This window comes from Apium graveolens, chromosome 5 (assembly GCF_009905375.1).
Source record: "Apium graveolens cultivar Ventura chromosome 5, ASM990537v1, whole genome shotgun sequence".
Lineage (NCBI taxonomy): Eukaryota > Viridiplantae > Streptophyta > Magnoliopsida > Apiales > Apiaceae > Apium > Apium graveolens.
In genome coordinates this window covers 139,203,814-139,220,421 of record NC_133651.1, presented here as the reverse complement: position 1 = coordinate 139,220,421, position 16,608 = coordinate 139,203,814, and positions in this window count along the sequence as shown.

Below are 16,608 nucleotides of genomic sequence, written 5' to 3'. Positions count from 1 at the left end.
CGGACCCAATGATTTGTTGTATCACCAGAGCCTTCGCCCTTGAGTTTGATGGACCATATAGACACGTAAAAGTAGGGTTGAACTTGAATTTTCTCTAGTCTCTAGTCTCACCCTGACCCTGGTCCCTGTACATGCATGAAAGGAAAAATTAACTAGCTTTTTTTGTATCATTCAGAAAGTGTGACACATAAATGTGGTGATTTATGGTCATCAACCACAAAATTGTATAAATTATTTTATGTTGGAATACAAGTTTATGATGATATGATTGTCCAGCAACAGAATTCTAGCAACAATCTTATCTGAGATAATGCAGATTGATAAGATATCTTCCAGGAGCATATAACTGTTTCAGTTTGATAGGCTTTGTTGTATTCTAGTTTGAATGGATATCTACTTCCTATTTCATATTCATTTGATTGTACGTGTATTTATATCAACTTGTGTCGGGTTATGGCAAGGGTTTGATTTCAAAGGTTTAGCCAAGGAAGCCAGTGGGCTAGGTGATAGCAGTAGTGCTAGGTAGTAAGTGTGCTAAGGGACAGGGTTCTTTTGAGGCTATCTATTTGTGATCCAAGAAAAGATTGTAAGTTCTTATATTGAAGTTTATATAATACATTCTCTATGCTAGTTGTCTTAGAGACTTGGATGTAGGCCATAGATGAGGATTAGGAGTCGAACTAAGTGAAAACATCTTGGTGACTTACATTGTTTAATTTATTTATTACTGCATTTACATTTCAGTAATTTATATTCTGCATATTAATTGAGACTGTCTCATAGTCTTTCTCATTCGTAAAAGGTATGTCCCAAATAATAAAAGAGACTATCCCATTTGTCTTATCAGTTATAATATCGAATATATAGATTGTGCTTTTTAATTTCATTTGGTATTAGAGCATGTGCATTTAATTCTCTATTTAGTATTTATTTTGCTAGTGATCCATAGCTCAATCAGATAGGTATTCGAACAATTATCCACCATTGCTTCTCGGTGCTGGAAACTATCACAACTGGAAATTCTGTATGAAAATCTTCCTCCAGTGTGATGCTTTTGAATGGGATGTTGTTGAAAATTGCTTTACAGTTCCAATGAAAGAGAGCAAGTCTAAATATCTCAAGGAACTCTCTCCTGAAGAAGTCAATTCTATGGATCATAATGCTAGAGCTATGAATTCACTTCTCAATGGAATGGTAGCTACTAAGTTACGTAAAGTATCAGCTTGTACCAAGGCTAAACAAATCCGGGATACTATTTGTCAGCCTTGAAGGAACATCTAAGGTACATGAAGAAAAACTTAGTATGCTAATGAGTGATTATGAAGGTTTCAGGTTGGAAAGAGATAAAAGTGTCAAAGATTCTCAAGGAAGGTTCTTGACCTTGATGAATTCTATATCTCTTCTAGAAAGGACTGTTCCTCCATCCAAAATCAATCGGAAAATTCTCAGGGCTATTCCAAAGAAATTTGCTCTTAAGGTCAGTATACTGGAGGATTCGACTCTTCTTCCTACTATGGATATTCTTACACTCTTTAGTGAACTAGAAGAATTCAAGAATCAATTACGCAGATATGATGAAGAAAATGATGTTCCTCGGAAAAAGACATTAGTTCTTAGTGCAGATGCAAATGAATCACCTGATGATTCTGATGAGGAGATCGCACTCTTGACCAAAAAGTTTCACAAATTTCTCGCCAAAATGAATGCATCAAAATGACCTATGAAATCTCAGTTTCCAGATAAGGATTTCAAGTCTAATCCCAACAAAGTAAACAAGGCCGATTCAAGTAAGGATACATGCTTCGAATGCGGGAAAAAGGGAATTTCAAAAGGGACTGTTACAAGCTTAAAAATTAGAAGAAAGCATTGCTTACACGGAGTGATGATGATTCTGATATGGAGATCGAGTCAGATGATGAAGTTGCTCAACTATATTTTGCTTTACTCAAAGATAGCTCCAGTGATAATGAAGAGGTACAAAATGTTCAATATAATATACAGTCAAGTATATCTTCAACTGTACTAACCTTGCAGACTCAGAATATAAAGTTAAAAGAATGCTTATTTAAAATAAGCATTAAGTGAGGTTCTCAGTGAAATGGGTGATCTTATGAAATATGAAGCATTGGCTGTTGAAAATCGATCTTTAGTCGAGAAGATTTCTAAGCTTACTGAAAAATATGAGTATCTCAAGAATGAGATTGAAATGAAATATGTTTTATTTGAAGCTTTTAAGAAAGAGTCTGTCCCTTTTGATCCAGAAACTGTAAAAAGAAACAGTGCACCTGACAATTTGGTTCCTAAACTAAAGCAGAAAGTTGATTAGCTAGAAAAAGATCTAGCAAAGTGTTTTCATGGTGAATGAACTTTGAATCCTCTACTTGTAGAATAAAAATCTTCTCTTGATAAAGGAGGATTAGGATGCGAATCAATCAAGAAAAGAGCTTTTCAAAATGGGTACAAGAGGACTTCAATGAAATACAAAATGCCATATGAAAAGTGTCGAGATTGTTGCAAACCTAGTCATACCACTTCTGAATAAAGATTAATTATTGTCAAGGGCCCTTATCCTAACTCGTATTATAGATCATCTACTAGATATAAATATGTCAATACATCTGTTAATATGGTTCAGATGTGGATTAAGAAATCAGATAGACATTTATATAATATTTGTGATACTAACCAACCAGGACCCAAAATCAAGTGGGTACCTAAGAGATGAAGCAATTTTATAGGGGTGTTTGAAGGTCCATGTTCCTTGCAACAAATGGATAATTGATAATGGATGCTCTCATCACATGACTGGTGATAATGGATGCTCTAACAATGTTCGTATCATCGGTAAAGGTACCATTAATAATGACAGGTTCGCTATTACAAATGTTCATTTAGTTGATGGCTTGAAATATAATCTTATAAGTGTAACTGTGTAAGTCAACTTACTGATGCTGGTCATAAGGTCAATTTCGATAAGATGTATGTTATATTGGTACTAAAGCTAATGATTTTGCCTTCATTGCCAAAAGAAAGGGAAATATTTTTGTCTTAGATTTTGATGAATAGCATGAAGAAATATATCTCTCTTCTATTCAAGAACAACAGAATCTCTGGCATAGTGTTAGGACGAAAACACGCGCTAAAATTACACGCTAGTATACGCGTTCGCAAGTAATATAGAATTATTTCTAGTTTGTTCTCACAGAGACTGGCTTAGGTTAAATTCAATTTATGCACTTCTGCAACAATGATATGGCTATCATTCAATGCTTAGACAAATAACAAATTGGGTTTTGATTAAACTAAGAATTAAACTAACATGCAAATAACTAAGAGAATTGAGGTTGAATTACTTATATGAGACAAACAGGGAATTCTGACTTCATTACTACTTCATTCAAAGTCATTGTTCTTAACCATAGCATGCAATGGTGATGAAAACTAATCAGATAACATGAAACTAGTAAACGCCAACTTTTGTTGTACGAATACCCTACTACCAGACATCCACAAAAGAGATAGAAGCTGAATTGACACCGATTATGTTGAGACCCTATATGTCTATAGAATTTGACAACATAAAGGTTTAATACGCAAGTTATCTATCGTGATTATATAGGGTAAGTAAGATGGTTAAAATTACCTATGAATTGTTGGATTTTAATCGCAGCGGAGGCATGGTAAAACACTTTTTACACATAAAATCCAAATAAAAGCATATAAATCGTGGTAAAAACATATGGATCGATTACTAACCTTTAATATGTGATCTAAAAGCAACGATCGGAGATCCTTAGCAGCTGCTCCTCAAACGTGAAGCACTCCACCGATATCCACCAAGAAAACGACGTTAAGGTTGAGGAGGAGGTGGAGAGAATTAGGTTTTATAAAATTTTGGGGTTAGAATGAAAATAGGGTTTATAATAGTATATTTATAGGCAAAATTTTCAGCTGAAATTTTCCCATAAATATTATTATTATTATCCCATTTATTATTCTCATTAATAATTAAAACACCTTTTAATTATTAATCCTTTTTCTAAACACTTTAGAAATAATTCTCTCTCTTGATTTAATTTCCAAAAAATTAAATCTTTAATTAATAATATTAAGAACTTTTCTTAATTAATTTATAATCAATTAAATCTCATTTAATCAATTATTAAATTTGCCAATTAATTATTTATTTCACAAATAAATAATTATTAGCCATTATTAATTAATTCCTCCACCATTAAATCATTCTCTTTTAATGGTGTGACCCTATAGGTTCAATATTAAGCCGGTAGTAGAAATAAATAATAATAAAACTATTTTATCATTATTTATATAAATTCTCTAATTTATTAAATATGATTAATTAATTAATCACATTTATTCTACATCATGAGGGATACTTCTCAGCATATCGCGACTATCCGGATAATATGAATTCACTGCTTAGAATACCAAGAACCTATTCAGTGAATAGTTACCGTACAATAAACTCCTTCTACCCTACAATGTCCCGATTAAATACAAGGCATGGATCTCGTGTCAAGCCTATCTAATTTAATCACTTGCTTACCATTTACTATGCTTAGTTCTATGCAAATCAGAAACTCCTTTCTAATTTTATTCACTCTGGCCAGAGATTCCTGAACTAGCATAAGTGGATCAGCCTTGAACATTCGCTTCCTTCACTGGAAGGGGTTGATCCTTTATTGATCATACACTATCTTCGTGTACAAATTCCTATACCCAGTAGAGTCCTAATAATTGTCCCTGGAGACTAAGAACTAAACCAAAGCATAGTTCAGTGTACACATGATGACTATGATGACCCCAAGTCTAAGGATACTTATACAACTATCACTATGTGAACAACTGCTGACACGTGAGTGAACTCCATCAGTTGTTCAGCTGTGTGAGTCATGTTCAGTGAACTTATTCTATAATAAGCACCTACATACTAGCTATAGTGTCACCACACAAATGTCTATGAGAACAGACATCCTTCATAATGAAGCAAGCATTGTATGTACCGATCTCTGCGGATTATTAATTACCTGTTAGTAATCCTACGACCAGGAACTATTTAAGTTTAGAGTTATCATCTTTTAGGTCTCACTATTATGATCTCATCATAATCCATAAAAAGCTTTACTCTAAACTATGGTATATCTTATTTAAACACTTAAATAGATAAAGCCCGTAATAAAAACAAAACAAGTCTTTTATTAATATCAATGAAATCAAAACAGATTACACAGAAAGTTATTCCTAAATCCTAATACATGATTGGACTTAGGACATATTCCTTTCAATCTCCCACTTGTACTAAAGCCAATCACTCTGGTATCTAATACCCATCTTGTCTTTATGACGATCAAAGTGACTTTCAGAAAGTAGCTTTGTGAGTAGGTCTGCTATGTTTTTTTATGTGTGTCAACTCTATTTCAATACAATATAAGAAATGTTACCGCGCTCCCACTAACCCTTTTGTAGACGCATGGTTCATCTACATTTTTGATAAAATCAAACTCTTTGATTGTCTCATCAAAACGGATGTTCCATCTACGAGAAGCTTGCTTTAAACGACATATGGTTCGCAACAGCTTACACACTAGGTTTTCATTTCCCTTGGAAAGAAAACCATCTGGCTATTTTCCAGATCTCATAGTCGTAGTAAGCAGCAATCGCAAGCAAAATCCGAACCGATTATAACAGGGCTACAGGTAAAAGGCTTCATCAAAGTCAATCAATTGCCTTTATTTGAATTCTTTTGCCACAAGCCTGGCCTTATAGGTCTCTACCTGGCCATCTGTTCTAATCATTCTTTTGTATCTCGTATACATAGATTTCATTCCGGATTTCATGGCACTATGCCATTTCTCTGAGTCAACACTACTCATAGCCACATTATAGGTCACAGGGTCCTCATCATCAATGATCGACAACTCATTGTCATTCTCAATGACAAGGCCATAATACCTCTCAGGTTGGCGAGACACTCTCCCTGATCTATGAATGGGCTATTCCACAAAAGGTTGTTCAGTCAGAACAAGTGTTTCCACTCGATCTGTAGTAGTTTATGCTTCTTGAACTTCATCCAGTTCAAATTTTGCTCCCACTATTTCCTTCAAGGATAAACTCCTTTTCCAAGAAGGTAGCATGTCTGGAGACAAACACCCGATGATCGGTGTAAAAGTAATACCCTAAAGTCTCTTTAGGATATCCCACAAAACTACATTTTACGGATCGATATTCCAGCTTATCTGGGTCAACTTTCTTGACATAAGCTGGACATCCCCAAATCGTAACGTGTTTAAGACCCGGTTTCCTTACTTTCCATATCTCATACGAAGTTTGAGGAACAGATTTGGAAGGCACCTTATTCAGTAAATATGCTGAGGTTTCCAATGCGTAACCCCATAGGAATATTGGAAGATTCTCATAGCTCATCATGGTCCACATACATCTATGTGTACCATTCCTAGCAAATTTGCAGTCCTCTCTCCATGTCAACTAAATAGAGATTTGGTCATTTTACCCAATAGACAAGACTCGCATGTAGGATATGATTCAAAATCAAAGGGGTCTAGTAACCCTTCCTTATGCAATGTCCGAAGTCTATTTTCACTAATATGACCTAGCCTACAGTGCCTTAAATAGGTCAGATTTTCATCATCTCGTTTTCTTTTATTAGTTTGTTCAATCTGAAGTAAATCATGCTCTACGTCACATACATACAGACTATTATTTAAAATTCCACGTCCATAAAGAACATTATCTCTAAGGATAGAACATTCATTATTCTTAATAATAAATGAAAAACCATCCAAATCCAACATAGGGATAGAAATAATATTTCTCACAATAGAGGGAACGTAATAACAATTATTCAAAATAATAGTCTTGCCCGTAGGCATATGTAAACTAAATGATCCTACAGCTATGGCCGCAACCCTTGCTCCATTGCCCATACGTAGAATCACCTCATCTTTTTCAAGATTCCTACTTCCCTTTAGTCCTCGCAACGAATTGCAAATATGAGAACCACAGGCGGTATCTAATACCCAAGTAAAAATTTGACCTAGTGACATATTCACTTCTATCATGAACATACCTGAATCAGAAGCGGTAGTCTCACTACCCTTCTTCTTCTTCTTCTTCAATTCTGCAAGGTAAACCTTGCAGTTCCTCTTTCAGTGCCCCACCTTGTTACAGTGAAAGCAAACAACTTTGCTCTTGGGGTCTTCAGCTTTTGGTGGAACCGGCGTTTTCTCACCTACTTTCTTCTTCTTGGAAGGGTTCCTCTTCCTTTTCTTAGGATTGGAACCTTTACCAATTAGAAGAACAGAACTCTTCTTAGGGGAAAAATTCGATTCCGCAGACTTCAACATGTTGTGGAGTTCAGGCAGGCTGACATCCAACTTATTCATGTGAAAGTTCACAACAAACTGCGAGAACGAACTCGGAAGCGATTGCAAGACCAAGTCTTGGCTCAGCTCCCCATCCATGGCAAAACCAAGTTGTCCAAGACGTTCAATCAAATTGATCATCTTAAGTACATGGTCATTCACAGATGATCCCTCAGACATCCTACAACCGAACAGCTCCTTCGATATCTCATATCGACCTGTCCTCCCTGCCACATCATACAACTCTTGTAGATGCATGAGGATAGTGTGAGCATCCATATGCTAATGTTGCTTCTGTAGCTCAATGTTCATGGAGGCTAGCATGATGTATTGAGCAACATTTGCATCATCTATCCCTTACGATACATAACATGTTCATCATTATGCGCATCGCTAGCAGGTTCAGTAGGCTTAGGTGAGTCAATCACGTATTCCAGCTTCTCAATCTTGAGAACAATTCTCAAGTTTCGAAGCCAGTCAGCATAATTAGGACCAGTCAACTTGTGAGCATCTAGTATGCTCCTGAGTGATAGTGCAGAAGACATAACGTACAAAGTAAATCTGTAAATGATAAACACATAACAACACTTAGCAAATATTCGATTTCATTTTAAAACACTATATGAATCGGGTCTTTATTCATAAGTGGCTCCCACTAGTTTATCTAATTTATTCAACCCCCTACGTGAAAAATTAAGCATTCATAATGCTAGTGGGAATAGGGATCCTACATTCCATTACACAACCCCGGCTGTGGCACGAACCGCCATGTAATGTTCAATAGGCAGACAACTCTTGTCAATTACATCTTATGTTATTCCCTAATCAAACTTTAGCCTCTTGAATAATTGAGTCTCGGCTGTGGCACGACAAACTCAATATTCTAAGTCAAGTCTAACCCAACATTCCGTACAGTTGAATCAGTCCCCAAAGGCCCACGGCTGTGGCACGTACCGACCTTTAGATTCTTATTCAATGTACACATCTCTATGTAATAGACAAGTATTTCTTATTTCGAAATCAAAGCCCTCGGCTGTAGCACGAACCGACAATGATTTAAAAATAAGAACTACTTTCTATCATGTTGGAAGTCTATGACCTACACAAGCCCGTCGTGTCATTGGCCAATTACTACTTGATATTATTTAATTTTGGAGGGATTATATTACGTTACAATCATAATCATATTATAAAGAGATTCTTCCTTTTAAATTAAATATTTCAAATCAATAATCGATAATCAGATGATTCCCAGATCGGGTGGAGCATTGTCAAGCGGCGTCACTTAATAACCCTTTCTTACAGATAAAAATCTGTTGTTGACAGAATCATCCTTTCTCTCATATCAAAAATTCATATTCAATTACGTGTTTCATAAACACAAGAATCTCATGATTGTATTCATAATATTATTCTTAAGGTTATGAAACAATTTCACTATACTAGGTTGTCTAACAAACGCCTTATGTTCATTTAAGTTCACCTAAATCTATCATCGCATGATAAACTAAGCATATATCACATATATAAACATGAATAAACATCAAGGTAGGCATGTTACATCATCTAGTATATTAGTCTAAGCAATATACATCTCTATGTATCACATGAAGCACTTAAAAGCAATTCAAACGATCAACAACAGCTTTAAAACACTTATGTCAGCTATAAACAGTTCGAAACAATTTCATAAAATATCATATAATATACCATTAGAAGCGTCTCGAAAAGACGAATCCAACGGCACCAAAATCGCCCAATTCTGAGCTGGCACGCGCCCCCACGCGCCGAAAGAAGATTCCCCACGCGCGGCCACGAGCACACGCGCCTGACAGCGCGTGTCTGACTTTCCTCCACGCGCCACACGCGCCACACGCGCTTCACGCGCCCTAACCCCTATGCTGACGTCAGCATGATGTCACCAGCGTGTGTCTGACACGCGCCGCGCATGGCCCGCCAGCGCGTGTGCCCCACGCGCGCGTGGCAGACGCGCGGTCCTATGCCCTTCTACGATTCGCCGTCGACTTTTCTTTCTCGATTGCCGCGCTTGACATTCTCTGTACTCTCTCTTTTCGTGCCACCGTACTTAACTCAGCAGCACATCACATATGCCTTTAATATTTAACAACAGCAGATAACAGATATACAAATATATATACACACTTACAATTCATATATATATATATATATCTTTATTTAATTACGAATTTAATTGTAAGATCTTCAAAAATTCATAATAAAAAATCTATATATCATAAAATTATGAAAAAAATACCCAGACGAACTACAACACTTGTAGAACCCAGATCAACATTCAAAATTATTCTGAGAAACGATTTCTCATCAGACAAAATTAATCCATGATATAACTTGTAAAAATCATAATTAATTCATACAAGCACATAAAATTCTGAAAATTTTACCACAGATCTATATGCATACAACCTAAGCTCTGATACCATTGTTGGATTTTAATCGCAGCGGAGGCATGGTAAAACACTTTTTACACATAAAATCCAAATAAAAGCATATAAATCGTGGTAAAAACATATGGATCGATTACTAACCTTTAATATGCGATCCAAAAGCAACGATCGGAGATCCTTAGCAGCTGCTCCTCAAACGTGAAGCACTCCACCGGTATCCGCCAAGAAAATGACGTTAATGAGGAGGAGGAGGTGGAGAGAATTAGGTTTTATAAAATTTTGGGGTTAGAATGAAAATAGGGTTTATAATAGTATATTTATAGGCAAAATTTTCAGCAGAAATTTTCCCATAAATATTATTATTATTATTATCCCATTTATTATTCTCATTAATAAATAAAACACCTTTTAATTATTAATCCTTTTTCTAAACACTTTAGAAATAATTCTCTCTCTTGATTTAATTTCCAAAAAATTAAATCCTTAATTAATAATATTAAGAACTTTTCTTAATTAATTTATAATCAATTAAATCTCATTTAATCAATTATTAAATTTGCCAATTAATTATTTATTTCACAAATAAATAATTATTAGCCATTATTAATTAATTCCTCCACCATTAAATCATTCTCTTTTAATGGTGTGACCCTATAGGTTCAATATTAAGCCGGTAGTAGAAATAAATAATAATAAAACTATTTTATCATTATTTATATAAATTCTCTAATTTATTAAATATGATTAATTAATTAATCACATTTATTCTACATCGTGAGGGATACTTCTCAGCATATCGCGACTATCCGGATAATATGAATTCACTGCTTAGAATACCAAGAACCTATTCAGTGAATAGTTACCGTACAATAAACTCCTTCTACCCTACAATGTCCCGATTAAATACAAGGCATGAATCTCGTGTCAAGCCTATCTAATTTAATCACTTGCTTACCATTTACTATGCTTAGTTCTATGCAAATAAGAAACTCTTTTCTAATTTCATTTACTCTGGCCAGAGATTCCTGAACTAGCATAAGTGGATCAGCCTTGAACATCCGCTTCCTTCACTGGAAGGGGTTGATCCTTTATTGATCATACACTATCTTCGTGTACAAATTCCTATACCCAGTAGTGCCCTAATAATTGTCCCTGGAGACTAAGAACTAAACCAAAGCATAGTTCAGTGTACACATGATGACTATGATGACCTCAAGTCTAAGGATACTTGTACAACTATCACTATGTGAACAACTGCTGACACGTGAGTGAACTCCATCAGTTGTTCAGCTGTGCGAGTCATGTCCAGTGAACTTATTCTATAATAAGCACCTACATACTAGCTATAGTGTCACCACACAAATGTCTATGAGAACAAACATCCTTCATAATGAAGCAAGCATAGTATGTACCGATCTCTGCGGATTATTAATTACCAGTTAGTAATCCTACGACCAGAAACTATTTAAGTTTAGAGTTATCATCTTTTAGGTCTCACTATTATGATCTCATCATAATCCATAAAAAGCTTTACTCTAAACTATGGTATATCTTATTTAAACACTTAAATAGATAAAGCCCGTAATAAAAACAAAACAAGTCTTTTATTAATATCAATGAAATCAAAACAGATTACACAGGAAGTTATTCATAAATCCTAATACATGATTGGACTTAGGACATATTCCTTTCATGAATCATGCATAACAATTATACATGAACCTATGCTAGCATGGCAAGTTATAAATCTCTAAATTCACTGTCACTTCAATAGAGATTAAGACACTATCATATAAGTTCGCGATGCTCATAAGACAAATAAGCACAACCAATAATAGGATATCAATCAATCACCACACACCAAAATATTGAAACAAATTAACTATAGAAATCCGTTAAAACCTCACAATAACGATTAGTTTATAATCGAACTCATCATCATCATGAGTTCCAATGAAAGCATGATAATAAACAGGGTCTTTATAAACTGAATAAAATCAAAAAGTACGTTAACAAGAGTAATAGGTTCAACAATAAAGAAAACGAGCATCCAAGATTACAACTTAAGCAAAGAATCACAAGTAAAACTAGTTCTTCTTCTCCTTTATTGAATTGTGCTTTTAGGTCTTCTTCTTGTCTTCTCCTTAGTCTCTGTGATGAAAAAACATCTTTAAAAGGTCTTTAAATACCTGCCCAAACAATCAGGACTCCAGAAAATCACACTTCTATTCAAATCAGGAATCTGAGAAACCGACACGGTGCGACCGCTTTGAGAAGCGGTGCGGCCGCCCTGACTTCCTGTTGAACGAGCGCGGCCGCCCTGAACATGGGCGCGGCCTCCCTGAGCTTCTGCCAAAACTTGATTTTCTTGCTTTCTTGATCTTCTCTTTCCGGTTACTTGCGCTCAATCATCCGAGGCTCCACCTGTAAGAACCCAAATTTTTGACATTGGTAAAAGACCTTTATGAATGGTAATATAATAACTTGAATTTTTGAGACCTTGTAAAATGTTTAATGAATAGTAACCCTGACGGACGGGAAAAACTTTTGAGCCCACACTATGTAGTGCATGAGAAAATGAGTTTCGGAGTTGATATTACGATTATACGTACCAAATGAGTGTATGTAAACGCTATTAGTTTTCGAAGAAAATGTACTTTGAAAAATGACCGTATTTATGACTCATCGAGGATTACGGGAATCACAATATAATTACAAGATTAAAACCCTACGGATTTATATTCAAGTATGATAATTAAAAATTAAAAATATAAGGAATAAATACGAAAGGAATTACGTCGCGAACCATTTACGAGTAAGTATTACAAAAACGTTTAAGCAACCGAGCGAACGCGTAAACGATTAAATAAATGTAACGCACTAACTAAACCATGGTAATAAAGTAACCATGGTTACTTTATCAAATAGTAATCTAACCATAGGATTATCAATCAAGCTATCCAAATAATGTGCTAGGGAAGCTAACACAAGTAGTTTCTAGGAAGCTACCTAAGATTTGTTCCTAAGATTTGCAACAAAGAATAAACCTAGAATACTATATTTGGAAGAATAAAGATCAAGTAAATATATCAACCCATCGTCCTAGAAGTTACCTAGCAAATCAACCAAGCTAAGCAACCAAGAGTAGTATAAATACCCCCCTTGAATGCTCCATTCGGCCCTAATGAAAAAGAATGAGAAATCCAATTGAAAAACTCAAGTTCTAGCTCTTGTTAAATCATCCAATTAATTCTCAAGCCTCCTATCAATTAAAATAACGTTAAAAAATTCTTTCACCTCTTTTTATCAAGGTTTGATGGGTGAAATAAATTCAAGAAACTCACTAGGGAATAGTGTGAATAGTAACCTCTCTTTGGTTTCTTGATTTCAATGGTGGTTTTAGGTTCTAAAAATCATACTTAGCACTTCCAAGCCCCCACCATCCTCAAGAACACATCTCAAGATTTCAAGAAAGGTAAAAATCTTTGGCCCAACTTTATTTAAGATTCATTTTTAAGATCCATTTAGTATGTGGTAGAAAACATAGTTTAAGGAGTGGTATTGTTGAGATCTTGAAGTTTAAGTTAAGTAGATTTAAGTTTGATTGTTGTTGCCTCAATAACATGATATTCTTGAGAGGATTTTGTGTGTTGATAATGAAATGATGATTATTGGTGTTTGTGTTAAGAGTTAGGGCGTAAACGAAACCCCGATCGTAAACATAACTCCGTTAAACCCAACGAATCGTAACTTTAAGTTTCTGCAGAAAATCCAGGAGTTTTAAACGGTATTTTTGAAAAATAACCCTTGATTATGATAGGCAATGTTATAAGGATCGTTTAGGCGCTTGAATCGCTTGATTCCGATTTACGGATCAAAAGTTATGGTCATTTTTGTAAAAGTGATTTTCGCGACAAAAACTGCTACAAATCACGAACTTTGAAAATATAAAGGATCGACTTAAGAATGTTCATAAATTATGAAATTTTTACAGAGAGTAGTATTTTGAGTTTCCTAACTTCCATAAAAATTTCAAGTGAAAAAAATGATTTTTCAGTTTTATAAAAATATCGGAGCCGAGACCGCGCGAGTAGAAACCGTAAGAATCCATAAGCGGAGCCGACGACGATAAAGAGAATGAACCTAAGATACTTAGAAAAATGAAGTGACCATAATGTAAATAAGAACTTAAAGGAATAATAAGGGTAGTATAAGTTGAGAGGGTGCATAATAAGTAACGCATGAAGTGCGAGTTGCCGTAAATTAGGACGGGACCTAACAAAATGAATTATGTTTATGATTATAGATTTCCGAGCAGAACCTAGAGCATCCTCCACCTCGAGATACCCAGGCAAGTTTTCATACCCTACCTTTTAAGAACTGTTGTGTTGTGAATATTTTACAAAACTGTGATATATGCATGAGATTGTTTTAAACTATTTTACGAAGTTGGGATATATTACATTCCTCAATTGTTGATAATTTCTAGTATGTGTTCATACCAAGTTCGAAATATTATATTTAGACCGAGAGCCGGTCGGTGTAAGCTTATAAAAACCCGGAAGTATCCCGGAGGAGTTTATAATTGAGAATGTTGACTCTAGCGAGTAGCGTGGCATGTATATATTTTAGACCGAGGATCGGTCAGTGAAATTGATGAAAACCCGGAAGTATTCCGGAGGCGTTTTAGTTAAGAATATTAACGCTACAGTAGAGCGTGATGTATATGTCATAAGACCGAGAGTCGGTCAGTTTGGTTTTATGAAGTATAAACCCGGAAATCATCCCGGAGATGTTTTGGATGATTATAAGTCCATAGTAGTACGTTTTAAAAGGGACTCAACGTCCACTTACGAAATATTAAAACACCTCGAACTTTTATTAAAACGATTTCCCAACGATCATAATCCCTCAACTATATTTTATTGTTCGAATAATAAATATTACGTACTTATTCCTTTATCATGGGATTAGTATACCCCAATAATTATTTATTTCAAACCTGATTAATCATTAAAGATTAATAATTATGTAGACGCAAACTAGTTGAGGAATATTATTGTTAAATATTCTTTTAAAGTGTAAACTCATTCGAGGTTTAATTATTTATCGATCATCATTTAAATTATTTATTATTTATGAAAGGGTTTATTATTGATTTAAAAATCATAGATCCTGATTTAAAACATACCTTCTGATTTCGGAATATCGTTCGAATAATTTCAGATCGTCGGTGAATATTATCCCCACTTATTAATATTTTGAATATGGTTTCAAGGAGAAACTTTTCCCCCTTATTAATTATCTGTTGACAACGGTCAACTCACATCCTTAGTACTTCCTCCGAAACTTTCTGAAGTACATATATATATATAGTAAAGCTATGCCTATCAACACGCAAAACGCTTGGAGGAACTTCAATGTGGTTCGAGTTCTCGAGATATGATAGGATTTCCTAATGGACAAGGGAGGGGTTGGATACAAGTACTTCGTGTATTGGATAGACTACTGGTACCGTAGGAGACGGTACAATATGTACCTATGGACCTGCGAAGTGTGTGTATACCCAAAATGAGGACACATATCCCGTATGCGGCAAGGGTGATAACCGAGATGTGAAGGTGTCGTCCCTCTACTAGTAGAAAAGGTTACTATTATCGTATTATGACTGATCATCGTATACGGTAGCTCCAACGATTGTCCTATTCTTCAAATTGGAATTGTGATGCAATACCGTAACCCAAACCTAGGTGCTGGGTTTACTATTAAGGTATTGGCAGGTTAATAAAATCCACCAAAGGATTGTTTTCGTAAAAGGTGTGTATCACCAAGGGAAACTATTTTTGAATAAAATGTAACTATCAAATATGATGTTTTACTTGAGTTTATCATACAGTCATTTTCATACTGTACATTATTGTGATGGGCATTATATCTCACTCTTGCTTTCTTTCAAATGACACAATACAACAGATAATCAGTATGCCGGTGTGGGATTTAATCGCTTGCAGTCATGGGGAGGATCCCTGGCAGCTTTGTCTCAAGTGTGCTAGAGTATCAGATAGATATAAGATATAAGTCATAATTATTGTAACTTCATGTAGAGGTTATAAATAATTGTTTGAGATCCTGTAAAGTACATTTGAGTGTAATAAAAGAAGATTACATTTTGTACGTCATTTCTAAGGCTATAACTTGTGTGTGCGAGTATGAGATTTGGGTCTGTTGGATTATTAAATCAATACCAGGTTACACATGAGTGAAGGATGGCGTGACAACCCAGATTCCTGACCCCGGATTTGGGGGCATTACAGAAATGGTATCAGTGCATTAAGTTATAGTACTTAGAGACGAGAGTGTTAGAAATCTATCTAGATGCAAAATTGCGTAAGAGCTCATATAGAGTTCATCATTGGACTACCAGATATAGCCCCAATGGGTAGGTTAGAATAATTGTATATTTGAGGTATTTAAGCATGACTAATAAGACCATTGGAGATTATCAGGATGATGAGGAGAGAAATTAGAATCATATTTGATTTGGCAAGGATATGGATGTAGAAATTGGAGCTGAGTCTCCAGAGCATTCGGGGTAAAGACGATATTTATTATAGCCCAAACTTGAGCCAAAAAGGTCTATCTATTTTCATAAAAGATCATTCATATTTTATTTGGAACCAAACCCTGATTTAATCATTTTAAATCCAAATAAAATACTTTCACTTGCTAGGAAATCTTGAAACTTAAGATTTTTCACTTAAATGGTATTTTCTATACAT